Source organism: Centropristis striata, chromosome 20, assembly GCF_030273125.1.
Source record: "Centropristis striata isolate RG_2023a ecotype Rhode Island chromosome 20, C.striata_1.0, whole genome shotgun sequence".
NCBI classification, from domain to species: domain Eukaryota; kingdom Metazoa; phylum Chordata; class Actinopteri; order Perciformes; family Serranidae; genus Centropristis; species Centropristis striata.
This window is the reverse complement of record NC_081536.1, coordinates 4802311-4813147: the sequence shown is the minus strand read 5'-3', so window position 1 is coordinate 4813147 and position 10837 is coordinate 4802311.

The window sequence follows — 10837 nt, the reverse complement described above, 5'->3', positions numbered from 1 at the left end:
GGAGTCGGAATAGAGGGAATTACTTGGGAGAGTTTGGAGTTTCTTGGGGTTTGGACACAAATTGGTTTCCCTGCTCATCGGGCCTGCCCTGACTGTGAGACAACCCTCCGACATGGCAACATTAGTGCTTACAAAGGACCGCGCTGCTCACACAACAGTGTTGCAATGAAGATTTGGAGTCAACATGGAAGCTGAGATCTGTGTTAAAGCTGCAAAATGTTCAGGTGAAAGCTGTACCGACTTTCTATTACAGAGAGCATTTTACATCTTATTAGTAAATTATACGTTATACTTATTTACTTATCGAAAAAATGACATACATATGGTTATACATACTATTATTCAGATCCATTACTTCAGTAAAAGTACTAATACCACACTGCATAATTACTCCACTATAAGTAAAAGTCCTGCAATCAAAACTTACTGTAGTAAAAGTACAAAAATTTCAGCATCAAAATGAATTAAAGTATCAAAAGTACAAGTACTCGTAATGCAGAATGGACACACTCAAATCGACAAAAAAAAGAATCTAAGAACACACAGTTGCCCATAAAGTTGGATTTTTTTTTAACCTCTGTTAGTTCTGGTTTAATTTTTTCCTGAGATATGTTTGGAAGAGATTGATTAAAACCGTTTTTAGAAGATATACACGTCAATTAATAAAGCACATTGTCACAATCATTTCATGGAAAGAGGTAAAAAAAAAAAAATGAAATCCCAATTTTATGAGCAACCGTGTATATTTGGAATGTATAAAATCTATGTAAAGCTATAAATCTATGTAAGCAGAATTTTAAATTTTGTGAAGATAATTTTAATTATTAATTAAAAAAAAGTCTAATAACTTTAAATGTATCATGTTTTTCATGTTAAATCTCAACCTATAAAGTAACTAAATGTAGTGGAGTAAAAAGTACAATATTTGCCTCAAAATGTAGTGGAGTAGAAGTATAAAGTTACATAAAATGGAAATAGTAAGTAAAGTACCTCAAAATCGAGTAAATGTACCTACAGTATTTACTTTCAAATGCTACTTGTACTTCTTGTACTCCTTAAGCAGAAAGGCCCCACTCAGATTGTTATATTTATTCCAAATATATTATTTTATTGTTATTATTGTTGCATGTATGAAAGCAGCGTTTTCATTTTTCTCAAGATGGAGCTCATTTTAACTATTTAAAATAGTGTTATGAGGTTATGAGTCTAATTTTTAAAAAAAAGTCAAATCACTGTAAATTAATTGTGTTTTTATGGAACATATCTAAATATGTGCCTCAAAATGTAGTAAAGTAGAAGTATAAAGTTATATAAAGTGGAAACCTTTGTGGCACCTCAAAATGTACTAAAGCACAGTACTTGCACAGACTAAATGTACTTATTTACATTCTACCACTGTTTACAGCAAACACATAGCTGTACAGAATTCAGAAATGTGTGTTATTTGCTTATGTGGGTCACAAAGAGGCATCAGTATTAAATAGAGAGCAGTTAAAACTCTGTGTAGCTGCTTTAACACAAACTATGTATGTAACGTGAATCATTTTAAGTTCACTCATGGAAGTGGAGGTTAAAATGACCTTTACATTTAAGGGTTAATTCAGTGTTGCTGCCAGTGTCTTGTTGCAGTCCTGCATTATTAGTATTAATTGATCAATAACAAGTCTGGAGCAGTTTCCTCCCCCTTCTAATCAAGCCAGTGTTTGTAATTACCTGCTCTACAGTAGGTGAGTGTTCTTCATAGGAACTCAGCAATAAATTACCACACAAGCCAGACTTACTGAGGTCTTTCCTGGGACAAATCAAGTTAATGTTAATTACACCATTAAATTCATTTGCTGAGTGTAAATCCCCTCCGGCTGCTTGAGATCATGCTGTGTCCATTCTGAAGATACAAAGGGATCTCAGGCCTGTGTGTGTGTGTAAAAAATAAAGCCAGGACAGTGTGAATTATATACACTGTAAAACTTTTTACTGTAAAATTACAGTAAATTACTGGCAGCAGTTTTGCCAGTAAGTTACTGTAAAATTTACAGTACCTCTACTGTATTATAGAAATACAGGTCCGTTTACTGACAAACTGTCTTGTAACGCAGGAAAAAAATAGCATGACATTTGAATGTTTAACTCTAAATTGTGTTACAACTAATCCATTTAAACTCTATATTAGGATTGCTGGAAAAACAACACATTGTATGTGATTATTTCAGCCCAGACAAAAAAGAAATAAAATAAAACTTGTCTTATTTTCGAAAATAATGACTTTATTTCCCTGACATGCTCAGCTGAAAACAGTAAATTCCTGAAAAAAAAAATATAATTTTGATCGTTGGAATGCCTGAGCAATCATGATAACTCCCACAATGCATTGTTTTCACAGCAATGTACTGTACAATCATAATACAGCAAGTTACTGTTAGAATTTGACTGTAAATTTACAGCAAAGTCTTACAGTGTAGTAAAAGTGTGTTTATAGCAGACCATACTTTCATACTTTATATCAACTTTATATGAATTACGACACACTCATTATTATTTACCGTTCGTTTTTAATTTTTACCGTTCTACCTGTTACTTCCTTGTCACTACCTTTCAAAATAAAAGCACCAGTTTCACACTGGACGGCGCCTTTTCAAAATAAAAGCATCGCAACATTGTAAAACACCTAGAAAATGTACAAACATGAAAAACAAGCTATATAATACAAATACACCAATAGGAACCTTGCTAAAGGTCATTTACAGTTGTGTTTAAAACAAAGGGAAAAGTGATATAATGATTGGTGTATTTACTACTTTTTACTACTATATTTGATTTACTCCACAATAACAGTCTTATAATAACATGTATTTTTATCAGTAGCAGCTCAAAACAAGATAATTTACTGTATTTTATAAAGTGATTAAATTAATATTAAGCAGAATTTAGTTCAAAGTTTTGGTCCAGCCCCCGTAACCTTCGTGGTATTGGTCATGTGGCCCCTTGGGAAAATGAATTGCCCACCCCTGGTTTATAGACTATAAAGCATGCTCGTTGTTAGATATAGACTACAATAAAAGCTGTAACATTTTATTATAGCGCCATATGTTGGATGTTGTAACCTGGCAGTCCACATAAATGGTATTCTCTCTCTTCAGGTACTTGGCCCTGCTTAAGATGTCATTACCTCTGTTGGGACTGTTAAATGGTTCCATAAAGAAAAATGAAATATTCATTAACTTGGTTAATAATTCATTCAGATAAAATGCAGTATGTGGTTTGCAGAGTGAAGATGAATGCATAATGAGTGCACGCTCAGCATATTTGTGCTTGGGAATGTTTTTTATTTCGCGATAGCAAAAGAAGAGAATTAATTGAAAGTTCATTTTCATTTTTTTGTTCTATAAGTTATGCTAAATGATAAAATAGATGCTTTCCAAGCAGTTTCAAACTAAGAAACAATTAAGAGGGTGTATAAGTGACCCGCATACTACATACAGTATGGCTTTTAATTACGGAGGATGTGCATTTAAACTGTCTTTATCAAACTGTAAATGTTAGCTTGACCCAATTCCCACCGTTTGAGGGGAACAGTGTGAAGCACTTTGTACTCTGCTGCCTGAAAATTGGAACCATAACCTCTGCTTATCATGTGACAAGGCTGAAACAGTATATTCATAATTTCATGAGAAGTTTTGCCATTACTGAAAATATCCAGTTGCTGCTCCAGATGTCACATCAAAAGTGTCCAGACTGGCCACGTACAGAACCAGCCGTAAGTGTGTGCAGGCTGTTTCAGTTAACAGCGGAGTGGTAAAGTGTTCCCACACCGCCACACTGCAGTGTAAACAGCGCTCATCCAAACACTGTCAAACTAATTTCCTCACACCACAGAGGTTCATTTTGGCTTTCAGATGAATCATTTCTTTCTCTAATTATCAATTGTGACACCCACAATCACTGGAGGACTGTAGCGCTGAATAAATGGCATATCTTTTGTGTTATAATTCTGTGCATCTTGACAAACATGACCCATTAAACAACCCTGTGGCCTTTTTCAAGAGCGATGAGTACACTAATTAAAACTGCAAAACATCTGAGAGGGCTACAGACGTGCCAGAATTAAACAGGTCATTAAATCAGCCGGGGAATATGTCAACATCCACACGGCCTGTCGCTCACACAATGTTACTCTAGGAAGAAGGGAACAAATATACCTGTTGTGAACGAAAATGTGCTTGTAATTTACATTTCACACGTTAAAAGTTGTTGTTTTTTTACTATGGTGGCTCTGAGGTACAAAACACGACATTAGACAAAACACAATAAACAGGAAACACAAAATTTGGTAGTGATGTTACATGATCAGCCCTGTCTCTAGGTCCAAACATTTTGTCTGTCCTTCGCCAAAAAAGTCCTGCATTCAAAACTTACATAGGTAAAAATACAAAAGTATCAGCATCAAAATGTACTTAGAGTATCTATAGTAAAAGTACTCATTATGCTGAATGGACCCACTCAGATTGTTTCATATATTCCAAAAATATAATTACATTATTTGTATTGATGCATTTATGTAAGCAGTGTTCTAATTTTGTAAAGGCAGGCGTAATTTAATTACTTAATATACTGTTATAAGATTTCAGAGATCATGTTTTTTATGTTAAATCTCGACCTGAAAAGTAACTGAAGCTGTCAGCTAAATGTAGTGGAGTAAAAAGTGCAATATTTGCCTAAAAATGTACAGTACAGTACTTGAGTAAATGTACTTATAAGTACATTTAATCAAGTACTGTACTTAATTGCTCAATTTTGAGGTACTTTCCACCACTGCTTATGTGGCAGCTTATTATTATCCAACAAAGATCTCCAGTCTTAACAACTTAATAGGTCGTCTGTATGTACCACCAAAAATGACCCATATGGGCCTTTCACTGGTAGAGAGTGGACCAGAGCGTTTTAAAATTAAAAAAGTTTAGTTGAATTTATGCTACAAAACCACTTCTCTAGGTTTAGGGGGGGAAAAAATTCTGATTAGGCGTTATAAAAGACAGTTTGTAAAGTAAATAAATGCACCTAAATGTCAGAAGTGAAGTAGATATGAGGACGATGTGACTAGCGGAAGTGACAAGTTACTTAAAAATGTGACGCACGATAGATAAGTGATGTTTGAATCACATCGTTTACTTTCCTTTTCACATGGGAAAGTCATCGGTTTGTATTGGGTCATTTTAAGTGGAGAACAGCCTCATGACTCATATTTCAGTGTGCCCTCTAGTGGTCTTAGTTATTATTACAAAAGCCAAAGCAGAAGTGAGGATACAAGAGTATAAAGAATAACAAGGCCGCTCAGGGTGGGTGTCCCCAGTAATACCAAAAGTCAACATTGTTCCCTAAAATAACGTATCTAACCTAACTTATATGCATAGCTACGTTAAGTTCTAGATCAGTTGTTCTCAACCTCTGGGTCGGGACCCCAATTGGGGTCGCGAGATGATTTCTGGGGGTCGCCAAATCATTTTGGAAGTCAGCTCTGTCTCCACTGTGTTAAAGTGTTCATGTGTTAATGTGTTTTAGTCTCTTTGATCACTTAATGTTGTTTTTTTTTGGTCATTTTGTGTTGTTTTTTTGTTTTTAATTGTGTGTCTTTTTTTGATCATTTTGTGTCTTTTTTGATCATTTTGTGGTCAATTTGTGTCTTTTTTGATCATTTTGTTTCCTTTTTTTTGGTAATTTTGTGTCGTTTTTTAGTCATTTTGTGTCTTTTTTGGTCATTTTGTTTCTTTTTTGGTCAATTTGTGTCTTTTTTGGTCATTTTGTGTCTTTTTTTGTCATTTTGTTTCTTTTCTGGGTGATCTGAACTGTGCGTGTGAGATTGTGTTCAGTGAGCGGGGGTCGCGGACAACATGCATGTTAAATTGGGGGTCGCGACTCAAAAAGGTTGAGAACTACTGTTCTAGATCATGTTTTTCATCACCTACGTAACTAGCTCACACCTGGCAGTAGTTATTTTACATTAAAATTGTTTCCTTAAAGTAACTTAACCAAGTAGTTTTGTTGCCTAAATCAAATGTGACTATTTGACAAAGTTTAAAACCTAAAATATCTCTGACTGCGTATCAGAACTCACTGAACTGAAGTTGGATAAAGCTTCAGTTTGCAAACTGAAAATTGCAGTAAAACACAGAAATACAAGAGGATTAATTGAGCAAAACTAGCTTACTGTATCAAACCTCGCTAGCATGAATTACAAGGTTTAATTTTATCCAAAACTTATTTAAACACAAAACACATTTAAATATGCAAGAAAATTGTGAAAACTAACTTCATGCCTCTTTGAGGGCTAAAACACTGAACTCCTTGATGTTATCTTTACAGTTTAATCTCAGTTGAATTAACCATTAGTGTCACGACCGTCAGGAAGTCTCTTTTCGTCCTTTCAAAATAAAAGCGTCTGTTCTCAAAATATGCGTTTGCAGTACTGTACATCGTCACCCTGTTAAAATAATCGCCTAACTCATTCTTTCAAGTTTTGCAGGAAACACAAAAAAACTCCACAAAAAGTGTAACAATATGACATTTATTGATCATTTCACTCCAAAAGATGCAACAAAGGATGGCTATTGGCATAGTAATAACACTGTGTGTAAATGATGTAACTTAAGAGAAATAAATGACTTAGGCAATTTTTTGAACATGCCTTTGTGACTTAAGCAAGATATGGTAACACTTTATTTTGAAGGTGTCTACATAAGAGTCACACAAGCCTGTCAGAAACATGACATGACAAGTATCATGAGCATTAATGTTACTTCAAGGTGTCATTAATGTTCATGACACATCCCATGTCATGTTTATGACACGCTCATGTCACTCTTATGTAGACACCTTAGAGTAAAGTGTTACCAATATTAGTGTCAACAATAAAACACTGATGAACTAAACTGATAACTAAACAATTTTACCATAGGTGGTCGGCGTCATGAGGAGCCGATTATTTCAATAGTGTGACGATATATATCTTTTATTTTGCCCATGTATGCATGTTTTTATACATACTGGAGTATGTGTAAAAATATAGATGCTTGAGTTGGCAGGTTTCTTCCAAATGCCCATCCCTAATGTTTAGGTATGAGGATGAGGGGTGCTTATTCAGGAACAAACAGCTTACAACTAAAGTGAATTCTCAGTCATGTTTTGAGGGAAACATATTTTATGGCAGACACTTTGTGAAACTTTGGCTGTTTGGTTGGCAACAAATCTGCGTGGTCAAGTTTCGAAATAGATAATGATCTATTCTGTCTGCAAGGTCTGTTATGCAAGTAAGTCAGTGTTGATTTTCAGTTTTACACATGATGTTAACAGTGTCTTGATTGAAAGTCATGTGTTTTTATGACCTCCTCCATGGACGCCATGCTTCCACAGACTAAATAGAAACATTTTTGTGGTAAAAAGCCCCGAAACATAATCTGGGAGAAAATACTTATATTGAAACGTAATTGATAATGCAATCTTGATGTATGGGGCACCTGAAATGATTTGGGTTGTATTTTCTTTATTGTATTTTATTAAAAAGTTTCACAGCTCATGTTGTTTTGCCTCTATACAATAGTTGTTCCGGGAACAAGTGAAATTTCCTTTCTGTGAAAATTACATCCACTTAAACATGAATGAAGTTAATATAATATAATAGAATAGAATAGAATATATCTTTATTGTCTGTTCAACAGAGCAGAAATTTGTCTTTCGACACGGCTATAAAAATTCATGCAAAACACACAACAATTACATGAAGTGAGATAAAACTACAACACTTCAGTAAAAACACAACATCAATAAAAAGAAGGACGTGGGGTACAGTGTTACCGGCCACTATTTAGTATAGCGACTGCAGATGGTAGAAATTACTTTTTATTAATGTTTATGTTGTATATATATAGGATATAAAATATTACATAAAATATAAAATATTTTATGAATCTACTATTGATTGAAGTCTTAATTTAAACAGAAAATTCAATGAAAATCGGTCTAACAAGTTGAAGCTACACAGTCAATCATCACATTGCAGCTAAAATGTTTTCAAGGGACCTGAACAATAGAAACAAAGCAGCATTACCATGTCTGATGTACACATTAGGTGGGAGGTGTTTTGAACGTGGCTTGCCTTTATCAGCTGCATCTCAGAGATCTCTCCTTGGAGTTAATCCTCTTCTACCCGGCGATAGCAGCAAGTGATAGTGCTGATGTCGTGTTACCAGCAACATATGTTCCCTTTCATACAACAGCAGCTTTTCAACCATTTAATGGGATTGTTGTTGTTGTTTTTCTCCCCCCCCTACTCCACACAACAAACACTTTTCCTAGAAGTGGTTCGACATGTGCCCAAGGAATTTGTCTCCGCGTTTCACAACAAATCAGCCTAGGTCAGGGGCTAAGATTGGCCTCCAGGAACAGACTATTGAAAACAGCTCCTCAACATGACGAGAAGGGGAAAGTGGATTTTCCAGCTTAAAAGCAGAATCATCTCTGCTCAAGGCATTATCCTGTGTTCCAAGAGATTAATAAAGTGAGATGCTATTGATACGACGCCACGCTGCTCTTGGATCAGCGCTGGCCATGTTCACTGACAACTACTAGCTTTAAAAAATGGCTACATGGCTTTTATTAATGGAAAACATATTTTAACAGATGCCTTTTTGCCTTTTGCTTGGAATGCAAGCTCCTCCACTGAGATGATAAATGTGATAGAGAGCAAAACCTTCTGGAAAAGTTCAGAGGAGTTGTGTTATGTTTGTGAAGGGGATGATTTCTATGAAGCCCAGTCTATAATACTTAATAAACATACTTATAATGCATTAGAATCTGCTTATTGCACTGTATAACTATAGCTATAAACACATGTAAATATTCACAACAATAATCACTGCACATCATAATACTTTTTCATTGCCTGTCACTTACAAATACTGGTGTAAAACCCATATATAATATATATAATGCATTATAAAAATGCTTAAGATGTGATTATAGGGTTAATATTAGCATAATGCATCATGTATAACAGTGATAATAAGGCACAATAACAATATCATAATGTATTGCTACTATGAGAATTATAATACATTATGATCCAAGTGACCAGCAATTATAATACTTGACCATAAATCATAATAAAATGCTTTAAAATGTGTTATGATTTATGGTATAAAGCAAAATGAGTGCATATAACTATAAATATACAGTGCTATGAGCAGTTTAAATGCATTCCAAACATATACATAGTTGTAATGTATTATATACATGGACTTAATAGAAAGTTTTACCTTCATAAGCTATAAACATAATTATAATGCATTATAATCTTCTTATAGCACTGTTTAACTAAATCTATAAACACATGTAAATATTCACAAGCCTTATGACAACAATCATTGCACATCATAATACTTTTTCATTGCTGGTCACTAACAAATACTGGTTTGCAAACCCATGTCTATAATGCATAATAAATATGCTTAAAATGTGATTATAGGGTTAATATAACAGTGATAATAAGGAATAATAACAATATCATGATGTATTGCTACTATGACAATTCTATTACATTGTGATCCGAGAAAAAACAATGTCAGTAAGTGACCTGTAATTATGAAGTATTATAATACTGGACCATATAAGTCACTATAAAATGCCTTTATATGTTATGATTATTGTTATAAAGCAACATTAATATTTTTGAGTGCTTATAACTATAAATATACAGTGCTATAAGCAGTTTGAATGCATTTTAAACATAAACATAGTTATAATGTATTATAGGAATAGGCTTAATAAAAAGTTTTACCTTCATAAGCTATAAACATACTTATAATGCATTATAATCTGCATATTGCACTTTATCATTATACTTAAAAACACTCATAAATATTCTAAATGCTTTTATACCAACAATCATCAAATTTTAAAGCATTTTATAATGACTTATAAGGTCAAGTATCATAATTCTTTTTAATTGCTGATCACTTACACACACTGTTTTTGCAAACCCATGTCTATAATGTATTATACACATTCTTATGATGCCTAAAGTTACATTATAATGCTTTATAACAATTATCATGCTTTCTATAATGTATTACAGCTATGAGAGTAATAATACACTATGACCCAGTATGACCAGCAATTATGAAGTATTATGATACTTTTGAGTCATTATAAAATGCTTTATGATGTTAAGATTACTGCTATAAAGCATGATAAATAGTATTAAATGTATAATTATGCAATGCTATAAGCAGATTATAATGCATATAAGTATGTTTAGAATGCATTACAGTTGTCACCTCTATGAAATATACAATAATCACACCTGTAAATAAAAGATTATTAATCCATTTCTCGAGGAGTTATCCAAAAGCTTTTGAAGGCTCTAAAATGTGACTACTTTTTGTCTCGTTAATAAAGCATCTCTGATGTTTCCTCACTCCTCAGTCAAGATATATTTTTCATAGCAGTCATCAAAGTGAAGAAATCCCATGTTGTACTTTGATGTGCTTAACGCAGTTTTAACTCGCGTCTCATTACAGAGATAATTAATAGTTTAATTAGCACCAATTCTCACCAACTGACAGCTTCTCAGACACACAGTCATATGATTTGCTTGGATGGAAAATGATACCAAAAGCTTGATTTTTTACAAATTTCAGCGTTTGTTTCTCACACTCGTGTCATATCTAGGTTTGTTCAGCTCAGGTGTTTTGTATCATAATTGCCTTCAAACTTTTATTTCTGATGTTTAGTTAATTTTTCCTGTTTCAGCCTACACAGCAAAGCTATGAGAATCCTGCAGCTCACC